Consider the following 11201-nt stretch of genomic DNA (forward strand, 5'->3'; position numbering starts at 1 on the left):
GTGCCCACCACCTTGCTTGGCTAATTTTTGTATTTTTAGTAGAGACAGAGTTTCACCATGTTGCCCAGGCTGGTCTTGAACTTCTGACCTCAGGTGATCCACCTGCCTCGGCCTCCCAAAGTGCTGGGATTACAGGCGTGAGCCACCGCGCCTGGCCTAAATTTAAACTTATGAGGCATATAGTGGAATACACTCATTTAGAGATCAAACTATTGGCGGGGCAACAGTTTGAACAATAGTTCTCAACATCTAGTACTTTCCTTCACTTAAAGGAATACCACACTGAATTACCGTGATATTATACATTATAACTTAGGTTGCTCTTTTATATGGAAATATGAAATTACTAATCTACAAATATAGCCTTTCCAATAAAGCTACAGGATGCGTGGAGTAAAATCAGAATTCTCCATTATTCATTCCACTTATATGATGCAGGCAAGTGGGCAATTATTTACAAGTCAGTTTCAGATAAAAAACATCATTTAATCATTACATTGCTATCAACCTTGAAAATATCAAACAGTCAAAGAGGTTAAGGAAGAAAAAACAATTTGTCTTATTTATATACATTAAAATGCTAGCATAAATGGGTCTGTTTAAAAATCATAAATATTATATATATATATATATACAGTTAATAGAGAGAATACAGTATACCAAAAACCATTCACAATTTTTCAGCTAAGAAATAGCAGTGTGGTACATTTCTTCACAGTCTTTTTTTTTTTTTTTGTATTTATTTGAGACAGAGTCTCACTCTGTTGTCCAGGCTGGAGTGCAGTGGCGCGATCTTGGCTTACTGCAACCTCTGCCTCTTGCATTCAAGTGATTCTTCTGTCTCAGCCTCCTGAGTAGCTGGGATTACATGTGCCCACCACCACACCCAGCTAATTTTTGTATTTTTAATAGAGACCGGGTTTCACCATGTTGACCAGGCTGGTCTTGAACTCCTGACCTCAGGTGATCCATCGGCCTCGGCCTCCCAAATTTCTGGGATTACAGGCATGAGCCACCGCACCCAGCCAATCTGCCTTTTTTTATGGCTGCATGGTATTCCAAGGTATATATGTACCACATATTCTTTATGCAGTCTATTAGTGATGGGCATTTAGGTTGATTCCATATCTTTGCTATTGTGAATAGTGCTGCAATGAACATATGCATGCATGTGTCTTTATAACGGAATGATTTATATTTTTTGGGGGTATACACCTAATAATAGGATTGCTGAGTCAAATAGTATTTCTGTTTTTAGGTCTTTGAGGAATCATCACACTGTCTTCCAGCAATGGTTGATCTAATTTACACTCCTACACATATTATTATTATTATTTTTTAGACAGGTCTCACTCAGTTGCCCAGGCCGCAGTACAGTGGCATGATCTTGGTTTACTGCAGCCAAAACCTCCTGGCTCAAGTGATCCTCCTGTCTCAGCCTCCCAAAGTGCTGGGATTACAGGTGTGAGCCACCATGCCTGGCACCTTTCTTCCTTCCTTCCCCGCTTCCTCCCTTCCTCTCTCTCTCTCTCTGTCTTTCTCTCTCTCTTTCTCTTTCTCTCTCTTTCTTTCTCTCTCTCTCTCTGTCGCTCTCTCCCTTCCTTCCTTCCTTCCCTCCCACCTTCCTTCCTTCCTTCCTTCCTTCCTTACTTCCTTCCTTCCTTCCTTCCTTCCTTCCTTCCTTCCTCTCTTTCTCTATTTCTTTTGGAGATGGAGTCTCACCCTGTACCCTGTCTAGAGTGCAGTGGTGCGATCTCGGCTCACTGCAACCTCCACTTCCCAGGCTCAAGCAATACTCCTGCCTCAGCCTCTTGAGTAGCTAGGACTACAGGCGTGTGCCACCACGCCCAGCTAATTTTTGGAATTTTAGTAGAGACGGCATTTCGCCATGTTGGCCAGGCTGGTCTCGAACTCCTGGTCTCAGGTGATCTGCCTGCCTCGACCTCCCAAAGTGCTGGGATTACAGGTGTGAGCCATGGTGCCTGGCTCCACATATTTGCTTTCTTGAGTGAGTGACAAAGGATTAGATCCAGAACACACTGCAGGATTATACCTATCCTAAGTACAAACTTACATAAAAATCATTCTTTATGTATATTGTAGCAGGAAAAAAAAAGTCAAAAACTACTGTTGCAGAGACAGGACATAGAAATAGACCTGATAAATAAATAAGAGTGGGGATCATAAATATTGTCTTAAGCCTTTTGGGAACAACTAGATAAGCAAATGTAGCCAGTCAGAATAGTGGATATTTGTAATTTGCCCCTAAAGCATTTATTATTCCTTTTCTGAGTCACACCAAGGGTTACTGCATACAGCTGCACAGGTTGTGCACCGCACAATTCCAAGGGATGCCAATCACATTGCAGACTATGTGAATGGTGACCTTGGAGTTGTGCAGTGCACAGTCTGTACCACATTCCCGGTGATCTGGTCACAGCCCTGATTTTCCTTTGGGATCCACTGCTCACCCTCTCACAGTCAACACAATCTGATAGGATACTACCACTGGACCTAGAGTTATAACACGTGACTAGGCCTAATGCATCCCATCCCTCTGGCCTCTGGGTCAATGGTGGTCACATGAACTAAACCTAAACTAATCCACTCGGTTGAATCACAGAACTCTTAATGTGATTGTACAGCCTTATGACATAATTTTCCAAATAAAGACTGATTTTTTTTTACACTAACAGTACCTAATGAAGACAGCAACTGTATTAGTCCATTTTCACACTGCTATAAAGAAATGTCCAAGACTGGGTAATCTATAAAGGAAAGAGGTTTAATTGACCCACAGTTCTGCATGGCCGGGGAGGCCTCAGGAAACTTGCAATCATGGCAGAAGGGAAAGCAGGCACATCTTACATAGTGGCAGGAGAGAGGAAGTGAAGGGCGAAGAGTCCCTTATAAAACCATCAGTTCTTGGGAGAACTCACTCACTATCATGAGAACAGCATGGGGAAACCACCCCCATGATCCAATCACCTCCCACCAGGTCCTTCCCTCAACACCTGGGGATTACAATTCAAGATGAGATTTGGGTTGGGACACAGAGCCAAACCATATCAGCAACTATCAATTAAGTGTGTCAACATGAAGAACTTATGTTTTTCTCCAAGCACTGATGATGGCATCTTTACCAACTTAGCCACTCTCTTATCTGGTCTCTGGTGCTCAGTTGATGCCATTGAGATGGAGCTGCAATGGGTCTAGTAAATATATTCTTAGAAAAATGTTTTTCTCTGACCAAAACAGAGACTGAACTACAAGAATCACCATAATCTCTAAGTAATCAGCCAAGGCTAGAACAGAATAGGCCATGATGTATTGGGAGGTGGTGCATTCCCATCACTGCAGGTGATCAAACTCAGACTGGGCAATCACTCATAAAACACATAGTCAAGGAGATACAAATGTCCACTGGGGGCCTAAACTATTATATTGCCAAGATGATGCCTGCAATGTGGGCTTTTAAAATGGTAAAGATATTCAAACATATGCATATAAACAGAAACATGATATTCTAAGAATTAAATAGACTGTGTTATATAGATTTGCCTCCAACATTTTTGGAAGCACAAGAGTGTGACGATGCTTTCCCTTGCAGGGAAACTCAATTGTGATGCCAGTATGTCAAGATTATCAACCAGATTCCAGGGTGGTTTTCTTCACAATTTTGTTGAGATTGTCTATTTCTTTGTGCATTATATTATTTTTATGTCACTAATTTAAAATTTTAAGAAGACTTTTCCCATATATTTTCCCTATATAGCCATCGAAAAAGCACACACATAACACAGTGACTAATTTTTGTTGTCACTTATGTCTTTCACTTCACCAATTTGTTTACAGATTTATGGTTCATTGACTTTCACAGTTGGAAAATTAATGCTAACCCAATACTTTGTATAAATTTATTATGATTTTACTGTAAATTATTTTGCAGTAGATTGCTTGACTGACGTGGTGTAAAACTCTATAGTATATAAATGAAAACATTAAGCAAGTTGAAGGCATAAAATCAGCTAGCACCCTAATATAGTAGCTTTTGAGTGTGAAACTTTATTTTTTAATGGCACAGATATCGTTAAGTGTACAGCTCAATGAATTTTCACAAACTGAACATATCCATATAATTCTCAGCCAGATCAAGACACAGAGTGTCACTAGCTCCCCAAAAGCCCCCCTCATATTTGCTCTTAGTCACTAGCCACACCCCCTAAGTCCATATCCTGACTTCTAATTGATAGGTTAGTTTTGCCTGCGGTAAACTTTATGTAAATGGGATAGTACATTAGGACCTTTGTGAATGACTTCTCCCCCTCAATTTAGGTTTGTGAAATGTAGCCATGCTTTTGCATGTTGTTTGTTCCTTCTCGTTGTTGTATACTATTCCATTGCTTGATGTACCACAATTTATTTATCCATGCTACTGTTAATTGAGCATTTAGTTACTTGGTTAGATTTTGACTATTACAAAAAGTGCTGCTGGCCGGGCGTGGTGGCTCACACCTGTAATCCCAACACTTCGGGAGGTCGAGGCAGGTGGATCACTTGAGGTCGAAAGTTCAAGACCAGCCTGCCCAACATGGAGAAATCCTGTCTCTACTAAAAATACAAAAATTTGCCAGGCATGGTGGCACACACCTATAATCGCAAATACTGGGGAGGCTGAGGCAGGAGAATCACTTGAACCCAGGAGGCAGAGGTTGCAGTGAGCCAAGATCTTGCCACTGTACTCCAGCCTGGGCAAGAGAGCAAGACTCCGTCTCAAAAAAAAAAAAAAAATAGTGCTACCATGAACATTCTAGAACATGCCTTTTACTGAATATAAGTATGCATTTATGTTGGGCATATACCAAAGTAGTATTTTAATCCTCCAGCGGTAGGGTTAAAATGTCTACCTGCTATCTAATGTGTGCTCAGCCTCATGAACAATGATATATTTTTTCTAGTCATGATGTTAAGAAGGCAGCTTACAGTTTTTCTGGTACAAGAAATATATGACATTTCAAAACATCCTAGTAAAACATTTGGAATGTATTTAGATCTTCATATACTTAAAGCCTTAACTCAGGAGTGTAAACGATTAACTTTTATTTTTATATCCCCACACTTAATTTCTATTTTGAGCCCCCATTCTGCCCAATGGCAGAAGAAACTTAATCTGAGTGAATGAAGAATGCCTCCTCCTGCCTTTCCTCGCTGCGCCTAAGTTCCAGAGGCCAAAGTGATGCTGGGGCTGCTAGTTGCCATTTATCTGGGCCATCATGTGCTGAGACCCCACCGTTCCCCTGTGGGGCCTGCTGGCTCCTGGGGAGTCTTTCCGGTCCTGGCTGCAGGGCCTCTTCAGATCTGCTGGTCCCTTTGCCGGGGCAGGGTGGGCAGGCAGCCTCTGCGCCCTCTCTCAGGAGTGTGGCCTGCACGCTGCATGTCCACACTCGTGTACTGTGTATTCTCTTCCTCTGTGCCCATGTCTTGCTGCGTCCAGAGATACCCCTTGGTCCAGATTGGAGTGGGTAGCCTGGATCTCCATCTGTTCCTCCAAATCACTGTTGATGGCACGAACTTTATACCATGAATCTTCTAGGCCTTGGGAGTGTGAAACTCAGAAGCCCAGGTTGGTTCTTATAACACAAAAGCTTTTCACCTCTATCATGCTTTCCTTGAAGCAGTGAATGCTGATGGCTGCAGGGGAATGGAGGCGTAGACGGAAGAGAATATTGTTCCACTACTTAAATATACCTTTTTCTTTCTTTTTTTTTTTTTAACATGGAGTCTTGCTCTGTCTCCCAGGCTGGGTGCAGTGGCTTGATCTTGGCTCACGGCAACCTCCAGCTCCTGGGTTCAAGTGATTCTCCTGCCTCAGCCTCCCGAGTAGCTGGGATTACAGGTGCCAGCCACCATGCCCCACTAATTTTTTTTGTATTTTCAGTAGAGATGGGGTTTTGCAATTTTGGCCAATCTGGTCTCAAACTCCTAACCTCAAGTGATCGGCCCACCTCAGCCTCCTGAAATGCTGGGATTACAGGACTGACCCACTGCACCTGGCCCTTTCATTCTGTTACTTCTTTGAACTCCATTCATAATTGCTTAATTAATTTTTTTTTTTTTGAGACAGGGTTTCACTCTGCCACTCAGGCTGAAGTACAGTAGTGTGATCTTGGTTCACTGCAACTTCTGCCTCCCAGGCTCAAGCCATCCTCCCACCTTAGCCTCCCAAGTAGCTGGGACTATAGGTGTGCACCCTCACACCTAATTTTTGTATTTTTGTATTTTCTGTAGAGATGGGATAATTTTTGTATTTTCTGTAGAGATGGGATTTCACCATGTTGCCCAGGCTGGTCTTGAACTCTTGAGCTCAAGTGATCCGCTCGCCTTGGCCCCCCAAAGTGCTGGGATTACAGGAGTGAGCCACTGCGCCCAGCCATAACCCTTAATTTAAAAAACAAACAAACAAAACCTTTTCACAATACTACTTCAAGTTTGCCATGATAGCAACTTGATTTATATTAGATTGAATTCAGTGTAGGCTTTGGCAAAATTCACAGCTCTCTGTTATTTCTAAAATAGTTTCAAAATTCTAGATAAAAATTCAATAATAACAAACTATTATTAGTTTCCATGTATTAAGCACACAGTTTATGCCAGGTGCATTGCTATCAACCCTATATATATTTTCTTATTTAATGTTTACAGCAACCCAGTGAAGGAAGGCATTAGCTCCTCGGTTTTTTTGTTTGTTTGTTTTTGAGACGGAGTCTCACTCTGTCGCCCAGGCTAGATGTAGCGGCATGGTCTCGGCTCACTGCAACCTCCGCCTCCTGAGTTCAAGTGATTCTCCTGCCTCAGCTTCCCAAGTAGCTGGGATTACAGGTGTCTGCCACCACACCCGGATAATTTTTTGTACTTTTAGTAGAGACAGGGTTTCACCATGTTGACCCAGCTGGTCTTGAACTCCTGAACTCAGGTGATCCACCCACCTCAGCCTCCCAAAGTGTTGGGATTACAGGTGTGAGCCATGGTGCCTGGCCTATCTCCTCATTTTATATGTGAGAAAACTGAGGCACAAATAGGTGAACTGGCTTGCTTGAGGTCACAGAACTATGCTGTGAACCCATGCAGCCAAGAACTTGCAGTGAACCTAGGGTCAATGCAAATAACCACCATGTTATAGGACCTCAATGCAGAGAAAGAACAGGATCTGGCAACTTTGTTATTACTTTCTCCTTTAAAACATTAAAATCCAGGAAGAAGTGCCCTTTCAGACAAGAAAAACTGATAGCTCCTTCCTACTGCTTTCTGAATCTTGGTTCCCACAAATTAAATAAACTAGTCTCTACTGTGTAAATAGCAGAGTGAACTGATGGAATTATTTGTTACAATTTCTAAGGTCAATTTGCAACATATAAACTTATATACAAGCAGGCAGTCATTGAAAATGTTTGCAGAAGGCTTATGAACTAAAGTTGATAAAAAGTATTAAACAATATGTGGACACACACACACATACATCCACCCTACAGAGCAGACAATCCCAAGTGCTACAGTGCTTGCGCAAATATCTTTAATGAAACTTAAGTTAATGCCTTCCAAAATAAAAGCAGCTGCTTGTTTCAATATTATCAGTGCGAAAGCTGTGATCTAAAGGCATCCGGTGGAATAAAAAGTCATTTTTATTTCACTACTTTAATCCCTAGTCCTGAAATAAGGGAACAAGCCCCACAGTATTACATTTCACTTCCTAGTAACTAAAGGAATGTATACTCATAACAAAACTTCCTAACCTTACGGAAAGACACAACAGGGAAAAGGAAAAGTTCCCCAGAAAATTTTCTCTCCAGAGATTATCATTATCAATGATTTTTATTTCTTCAGATTTTTTTCTATTCATATATGAGGTCAGTCTCTATCTGCAGGTATAGCTTTTATAAAACACAATTAACAACTCCAAAAGCCTTAGAGCGCAATGGAGAACTTCATTACAGCTTTGAGAAAATGAATAACTGAAAATTGCATGCGTGTCGCAATAAAACTTCCAAAATGTCCACGTTAGCCATTTTCCCTCCATCTCACAAAACTGCCCTTTCTCTCTTCCTCCAAACTCATAGCTACCTTGTCTCAAACCTACTTCCTCTTATTTCTTTTCCTTTTATGTTTTCCTATTCAAAAGAAAAGCAGTCTATAGGCATTTTCAGTTTTCAGCCTAAGTGACCCCATGGTTGAACAATTTGTCAAGTAAATGAAGAATGCTTCCCCCTTAGAAAGGTCCCCCAAGGGAGGACAGAAACAGCAACAGAAAACACTCATAATTTAATGTTATTGTCCTTTTCACACATATGTAGCTATATCTATTATATTTTATTTTACTTTATTTTATTTTTGAGACAGAGTTTCGCTCTGTCACCCAGGCTGGAGTGCAATGGTGCAGTCTCAGCTCACTGTGACCTCCGCCTCCCAGGTTCAAGCAATTCTTCTGCCTCAGCCTCCCGAGTAGCTGGGATTACAGATGTGCACCACCATGCCTAGCTAATTTTTGTATTTTTAGTACAGACGACGTTTCACCATGTTGGCCAGGCTGGTCTTGAACTCCTGACCTCAGGTGATCCACCTGCCCCAGCCTCCCAAAGTGCCGGGATTACAGCACTTTTACAGCATGAGCTGCCATGCCCAGCCTATTTTATTTTGTTTTGTTTTATTTTATTTAGAGACAGTCTTGCTCTGTCCCCAAGGCTGGAGTGCAGTGGCGTGATCGTAGCTCACTTGGCTAATTTTTAAACTTTTTGTAGATATGGGGTCTGGGTATGTTGCCCAGCCTGATCTTGAACTCCTAGGCTTAAGTGATCCTCCTGCCCTGACCTCCCAAAGTGCTGGGATTACAGGCGTGAGCCATCCTGCCCAGCCTGTATCTATTATACAAGCTGTTTTTTTTTTTATTACTTTAACGCAAATGAGATTATACCATACTCTCTTCTCTGTCACTTCCTATTTTCATGTAATTTATGTTAGACATCTGTCGATGTCAGTATAAATACATCTAGATCATTTTTTATAGTTGTATACCTTTCATTACATGGATGTTTCACAATTTACTTTGCTAACTACCTATTGTTGGACATTTGGTTATTTCCAAATTTTTGCTATTTTATATAATGCTGCACTTGTATAAAATATAGTTTTATATAATTATGTTTAATTATGTACTACTACTGTATCTGACAACTGACTTGTATCAAGAACATACAAAGAATTGTTACAAGTTGCCAGGCAGAGTGGCTCATGTCTGCAATCCCAGGGCTTTGGGAGGCCAAGGTGGGCGGATCTCTTGAGCCCAGGAGTTGGAGATCAGCCTGGGCAACATGGGCAGACCCCGTCTCAACAAAAATACAAAAATTAGCCAGGCATAGGGGCACACATCTGTAGTTCCAGCTACTTAGAGGCTGAGGTGGGAAGACTGCTTGAGCCCAGGAAGTTGAGGCTGCAGTGAGCCAAGATCACACCACGGCACTCCAGCCAGCATGTCAAAGGCCCTGTCTCAAAAAAAGGAAGAAGCGGGGGAGGCAAATAAGTAGAGTATAAGCCACCTCATCCAACCTTATTGGAACCAGTAGTTGACTGGTTAATCAATCCAAGCAAGGAAGCATAAAAACTGATGCATGTGCCGGGCATGGTGGCTCACGCCTGCAATCCCCGCACTTTGTGAGACCGAGGCGGGCCGATCACCTGAGGTTAGGAGTTCGAGACCAGCCTGGCCAACATGGTGAAACCCTGTCTCTACTAAAAATACAAAAGTTAGCCATGCATGGTAGTACACGTCTGTAATCCCAGCTACTCAGGAGGCTGAGGCAAAAAAAGAAGAAGAAATGCTATGTGAAGCCTTTTTATAAGCGCATTAATTTCATTCACGAGGGCAGAGCCCTCATGACCTAATCACCACCTTGAAAGCCTCACTTCTTAACATCATCACATTAGGTCTTAGGTTATAACATGAATTTTGGAGGACTCAAGAAAAAAAAAGTGAAAGACAACCCACAGAATGGGAGAAAATACTTGCAAATTATATACAAAGTAGGCCCACTTTATTTGTGGAAAATATGTAGCCAGACACAGTGGCTCATGCCTGTAATCCCAGAACTTTGGAAAGCTGAGGTGGGAGGATCACTTGAGCCCAGGAGCTCAAGACTAACCTGGGCAACATAGGGATACCCTATCTCTACAATAAATAAATAAAATTACCCAGATGTGGTGATATGTGCCTGTGGTCCCAGCTACTTGGGAGGTTGAGGTGGGAGAATCACGTGAGCCCAGGAGGTTGAGGCTGCAGTGAGCCAAGATAACATTAATGTACCCCAGCCTGGGCGATAGACTGAGACCTTATCTCAAAAAAAAAAAATATATATATATATATATATATATATTTATCTATCTATCTATATATTCATATACAGATATAGATTAATATAGATATATAAACATATTTATAGATATATAGATACATAAATATATAGCTATATATATATATTTATAAATATATAGATATATATGTAACAAAATATGTTCCAAGACCTCCAGTGTATACCTGAAACTGCAGATAGTACCAAACTCTATACGTACTATGTTTTTTTCCTATACATACATACATACCTATGATGAAGTTTAATTTATAAATTAGGCACTGTAATAGAATAACAACAATAACTAATAATAAAAGAGAACAATTAGAATATACGTTTTGTTTTTGAGATGGAGTCTTGCTCTGTTGCCCAGGCTGGAGTGCCATGGCGCCATCTCGGCTCACTGCTACTTCCGCCTCCCAGGTTCAAGCGATTCTCCTGCCTCAGCCTCCCAAGTAGCTGGGCCTACAGGCGCCTGCCACCACGCCCGGTTAATTTTTGTATCTTTAGTAGAGACAGGGTTTCACCATATTGGCCAGGCTGGTCTCCAATTCCTGACCTTGTGATCCACCCACCTCGGCCTCCCAAAGTGCTGGGATTACAGGTGTGAGCCACTGTTCCCGGCTAGAATATACTTTAATATAAGTTACATGAATAGTTTTCTCTCTCTCAAAATACTGTAATATTTGGGATTGCAGCTGCCCACAGGTAACTGAAACTGCAGAAAGCATACGGGGACTACAGTATCTGACAATGGACTTGGATCTAGAATACATAAAGAACTCTTACAACTTGATAATAAAA

Source organism: Pan troglodytes, chromosome 19 (assembly GCF_028858775.2).
Source record: "Pan troglodytes isolate AG18354 chromosome 19, NHGRI_mPanTro3-v2.0_pri, whole genome shotgun sequence".
Classification (NCBI taxonomy): Eukaryota; Metazoa; Chordata; class Mammalia; order Primates; family Hominidae; genus Pan; species Pan troglodytes.